At 43.0% G+C, this 5,858-nt stretch overlaps 1 pseudogene; it reads left to right on the top strand.

Moving 5' to 3' along the window:
- The window catches only part of LOC111967114 (glutamine--fructose-6-phosphate aminotransferase [isomerizing] 2-like), a 62,588-nt pseudogene that overhangs the window by 20,495 nt on the left and 36,235 nt on the right, over positions 1-5,858 (top strand).

Genomic DNA, 5,858 nt, shown 5'->3' with positions numbered 1-5,858 from the left:
TATCCTCCTATATTCTTCACTGGACTCTATGTTCATCTCTAGACCTCATCGTCTCTGGTCTCTGTCTCTACTTGTCTCTCTGTCTCTGTCTCTGTCTATGTCTGTTTCTATGTCTCTGTATCACTTGCTATCTTTCTCTGTCTCTCTCGTCCGGTCTCTCGGTCTCTCGGTCTTTCTTCTCTCTTCTCTCTCTCTCTCTCTCTCTCTCTCTCTCTCTCTCTCTCTCTCTCTCTCTTCTCTTCTCTCTCTCTCTCTTCTCTCTCTCTCACACTTGGCTTCATTGTAGGATCTTTGCCTACCTGAATTACGGTGTGCCTCGCACCAGAAAGGAGAATATTTGAGACGCTGGTGAAGGGACTGCGGAGGCTGGAGTAACAGAGGCTATGATTCAGCAGGTAAATAAATAAATATGTTTTATTTTCGCAGTTAATTTTTGCAGTGAAATATGTTTTTTTAACACGGTCAGTCATAGTAGTACAGCACCCCTAAAGCAAATTGGGTTAAGTGCCTTGTTCAAGGCACATCGACAGATCTTTCACCTTGTCGCTTGGGTATCATCGAACCACTCAACACACACACACACAACACACACACACACACACACACACACACACCACACACACACACACACACACACACACACACACACACACACACACACACACACACACACACTATTAATGTATCCAGCCTTACTGTGTAACTGTACAGACAGTTTAAGGCTTATAGCACAACTCAACTCATGGTAAAGCATTATTACATCATTAAACCCTAAGGACTACTGATTTCTGCCCTGTGTGCTTCGGGCTGGTTAGACAGTATTTGTACATGCTCTGTGTGGTCATACTGAAGGTATGGTATCTAATCACTTACAAGGCAGTTGAAAGCTGCCAGTTGCTGTCAGTTATAGATCATCCTGATGAGTGCATTGTAGATCTAGGTCCAGGAATCAGGGCTAAGTTGACACACAGGTAGGACAGGTAAGATGAGTTGGGGTGTGGACATTACATGCTCCGTCTGAAACTGGTGTGGACACTCCATCTAGCTCTAATACCTTATTACTTCCACTATCTGTTCATAGCTACAGCTAGGGGTTGATTTGGAACAGGGCATCGGTCAGCAACGCTCAGATAAGTCTGAGTTGAACTTATAACAGAGAAGGTAGTAGTAGAGAGCCCTCGTGAGGAGAGAATCTGTAGCCTTTAGTTCTGTTCTAAGCCTCACCTTATGCTACACACACACACAGTCATTACCTGTCATTCTATGTGAGCTGGTTAACATTCACAGGGGTTCCACAGTAATCAGCTGGTTAATATTCACAGGGGTTCTACAGTAATCAGCTCTTTGCCCTAAATTAACAACTTAACTCTTCCCCTAATGATTTCAGGGAAGATCATTCAATCACATTAAAGGGTTTAAAATGGATTAGGATTTGGAGTCTTTCAAACAAGCTTTCACATTGTCATGACTATTGTCTCAGTTAAAGTTGACCTGATTCATTGACTGGCCCTGCAGCCTATTAGCCAGCTAATATAGCCTGCATTGATGATGATTGGTTTAAGGTTGGTATTGGTATAGATTTGCCTTGTTTCTCTGGTTTCAGGCATCGCTGTGGACGGCGACAAGAAGACAACGACAGAAGACAACAGCAACATTGTTCTCATCAAGAAGAAAGGCAAGGTGAAGGCCCTGGATGAAGAGCTCTACAGTAGGTCTCATGACTACCTACATCCATCACATTCCTGTTGTCCAGCGTCACTATTATGTGTTTATAAAGTATTCTATAGTCTGTAGCTCTCTCTCTTCTTGCTAACTCCTCTGTCCTTCTACCTCAGGACCCTTCCAGTTTACTTCCCTTCTTCTTTGCCATAACTAATACCTCTCTAATGAAAGAGGCGACAGTGTAGGGTTACGGTAAGGGTAGCCTCTGCTGAGTCCCCAACAACCGGATGTTCCGGTTTTCAGGGGAAATGAAAAGAGAGCGTGTGACGCGACTTCCGTTTTTCGACGTTAACAAGGCGACACAACAGAGTTTCTAAACCTACGTACTATACTGTCTCTGGCGACACTCCATCTTAACTCCTCCTCCACATTTACTGGATTGGTTGAACAGTGCTGAAGAGAACCTCCCCCGACKGTTTTTTTTCTTCTCGTCAAGACCAGTATGTAGGGGATCTAGTTTCAGGCCTTTCTTTTACACCTGCTACACTAGGTAATGCTAAAAGGTTGAATTACACTTCCGTAGTCCTGTCAGCTTCACCCTTTATCACAGTGCTTTATAATGCACCTTAATTGACCGATGCAATGTTTCTCCCTTTCATGTTACTGTTCAGTCATTGCCATACATGTAAAATGACATGCTCATGGCATTGATCTTGATGTGTCTTGTGAGCAGAGAAAGGCTGCATGGATCTGGAGGTGGAGTTGGACACACACTTTGGCATTGCTCACACACGCTGGGCCACACACGGTGAACCCAGTGCCCTCAACAGCCATCCCCAGCGCTCCGACAAGAACAACGGTAACACACACTGCACACACATACGCACACACACACACACATACGCACACATGCCATACATACAGTTGCAAGAATACGTTTGTGAACCTTTTGGAATTGCCTGGATTTCTGCATTGATTACTCATAAAATGTGGTCTGATCTTCATCTAAGTCACAATAATAGACAAACACAATCTGACTAAACTAATAACACACAAACAGATGTACTTTTCACATTTTTATTGAAGACATTGAGTAATCATTCATAATGCAGGCTGGAAAAAGTAAGTGAACCCTTGAATTTAGTAACTTGTAGATCCTCCTTTAGCAGCAACAACCTCCACCAAACATTTCCTGTAGCTGCTTATAAGACTTGCACAACGTCGAGGAGGAATTTTGAACCATTCCTCCCTACAAATCTGTTTCAGTTCATCAATATTTCTGGGTTGTCTTGATTGCACAGCCCTCTTCAGGTCATGCCACAGCATCTCAATTGGGTTAAGGTCAAGATTCCAAAACACACATTTTCTTCCTTTCAGTAATTCTTTAGTTGATTTACTTGTGTGCTTTGTGTTATRGTCTTGTTGCATCACCCAACCTCTCTTAAGCTTGAGGTCATGGACTGCTGCCCTGACATTCTCCTGTAAAATGTCTTGATACACTTTTGAATTCATTGTTCTCTCAATGATTGCAAGGTGTCCAGGCCCTGAGGAAGCAAAGCAGCCACAAACCATGATGCTCCCTCCACCATACTTCACAAATGGGATGAGTTTTTGGTGTTGGTYTGCAGTGCCCTTTTTCCTCCACACATAGCGTTGTGCATTTTTCCCAAAAAGTTCAACTTTTGTCTCATCTGTTCACAGCACATTTTCCCAGAAGCAMTATMSAACATCCAGGTGGTCTTGGGCAAAGTTGAGACGGTTTCCTTCGTGGTGTCCATCCATGAACACCATTGTTGTTCAGTGTTTTTCTGATAGTGGACACATCAACACAGACTATTGTTGTTTGTAGAGTTTTCTGGAAGTCTTTGCTGTTACTCTTGGGTTCTTTCTCACCTCTTTCAGGATGGSCCTTTGTGCTCTTGGAGTGATCTTCGCAGGACACCCACTCCTAGGGAGAGTAGCAACAGTCATGAATCTTCTCCATTTGTAGACATGTTGTCTTACTGTGGATTGATGAACACCAAGGTCTTTAGCAATGCTAATGTAACCTTTTCCAGCTTCGTGCATCTCTATAATGCGTCTTCTAAGGTCCTTTGAAAGTTTGGGATCGAGGCATGGTTCACACTAACCAATCATTCTGGAGAAGAACAGATTTGTTAGTAACCAGGTTTTGTGTGGCTTTATTTAAAGGGCAGGGCACCTGTGCAACCCACACCTCATATCTCATCTCCTTAATTGAAACACCTGACTCCAAATACCTTTTGGAGGTTCACTTACTTTTTCCATCCTGCACTGAGAAGGATTACTCAATGTCTTCAATAAAAATCTGTTTGTGTGTTATTAGTTTAGTCAGATTGTGTTTGTCTATTATTGCGACTTAGATGAAGATCATACCACATTTTATGAGTAATCAATGCAGAAATCCAGGCAGACAGACAGAGGCCAGGCAGACAGACAGAGGCCAGGCAGACAGACAGAGGCCAGGCAGACAGACAGAGGCCAGGCAGACAGACAGAGGCCYGSCAGACAGACAGAGGCCGGCCAGACAGACAGAGGCCGGCCAGACAGACAGAGGCCGGCCAGACAGACAGAGGACGGCCAGACAGACGGCCAGACAGACAGAAGACAGAGGACAGACAGACAGGTTCTACTTCAGTTGGCCATAGCCATGTCCTTCCTGAGGCACACATTATCATATTACACATATTTTGTACAGTATCTTTAATGTATTTTCTCTCTCTCTTTTCCCCAGAGTTTGTTGTCATCCACAATGGTATCATCACCAACTACAAAGAGTTAAAGAAGTACCTGGTAAGTCCTACCCTACCCCTCCACTCCCCAGTATGTATTTCTGTAGTTTCACTCTATTTCAGTATAAAGGCTGTTTTGGGTCAAACCCTTGGTTATGGTCCGAGATATGATCAGAAGTGTTATAGGGTTTCACGCCTTCTGTCATGCGAATCTTTGCCTTTGACGATCTTAGGCCTGGGTCCTTTGTGTAGGGCTTTTTGACTGTTGCACTATTCCACACAAATGCAAGTGAATTGAAATGGCATTGAKAAAGTGGCAATGGGCAATGTTTACTTTAGGCAGAAGTCGTACATATGCTATGTAGAAATCCTACAGCGTTTGTTCAGCTCCCCTCTACATTGTGGACTTCACAGCGTGAGCAGCGCAAGTGATTTAAATAAGGAAGCGAGTTCGTAAAATCGGAAAGTATGTATCGAAGAAATAGTTTTCAATATGAACTTTATATGTCCGAACTCAGAATCACTTGGGCTCTCCAAAAATAATATGCTCGCTGTGATAGAACATTTATTTTGATTGCCGATTACAGCTGTAGCAGGCTAGCTCTCTCTCCCGCCTCCATTTTAATCCACTCCTCTTTCAAGTGCCACACAAGCAGGCCGTCCTGAATAGTTACTTATAGCTACCGCTACTGGTATTACTAGTTGCCACTCCTTATTATTGTGGCATATAATGTTCATACCTATCCCATTGCAACTACACTGAGTATAAAAAACATGAAGAACTCWTTCCATGATATAGACTGACCAGGTGAATCCAGGTGAAAGTTAGGATCCCTTATTGATGACACTTACAATAAACATACACCAGTGAAAGTTGCTGGGAAAATAGCGCTGTTTCTGCKCTAGCCATGACTGTACTATACATGCTGTAAACCACAAAGGGAGAAGCCAAATTGTGAACCACACCCTTCMCAAGAACGTACTCTGATGTTCTTTACTCCGGTCTTTTCCCCCATTTGACCATATCTCAGCTATTACCAATGTTATCAGTAATTATTAGCAATTCATGTATCATAAGCAGTTGAWATGCTATGACAATAAGTCAATAAGGTATGTACTACTTTATTTTGTCACTGTGTCCTGTCTCACTGGTTTCTTGTGGCAGGTGAAGTCTCAATAAATACTAAAATACACTGAGTATGCAAAACAACTCTTTCAATGACATAGACTGACCAAGTGAATCCGGGTGAAAGCTATGATCCCTTATTGATGTCACTTGTTAAATTCACTTCCATCAGTGTAGATGAAGGGGAGGAAACAGGTTAAAGAATACTTTTTAAGCCTTGAGACAATTGAGACATGTATTGTGTATGTGTGTCATTCAGAGGGTGAATGGGTAGGACAAACGATTTACATGCCTTTGAGCAGGGTATGGTAGACGGTGCC

This window comes from Salvelinus sp. IW2-2015, linkage group LG8, assembly GCF_002910315.2.
Source record: "Salvelinus sp. IW2-2015 linkage group LG8, ASM291031v2, whole genome shotgun sequence".
NCBI classification, from domain to species: Eukaryota; Metazoa; Chordata; class Actinopteri; order Salmoniformes; family Salmonidae; genus Salvelinus; species Salvelinus sp. IW2-2015.
Note: the sequence above shows the minus strand (reverse complement) of the source record. Positions and strands in the feature narration are given on the sequence as shown.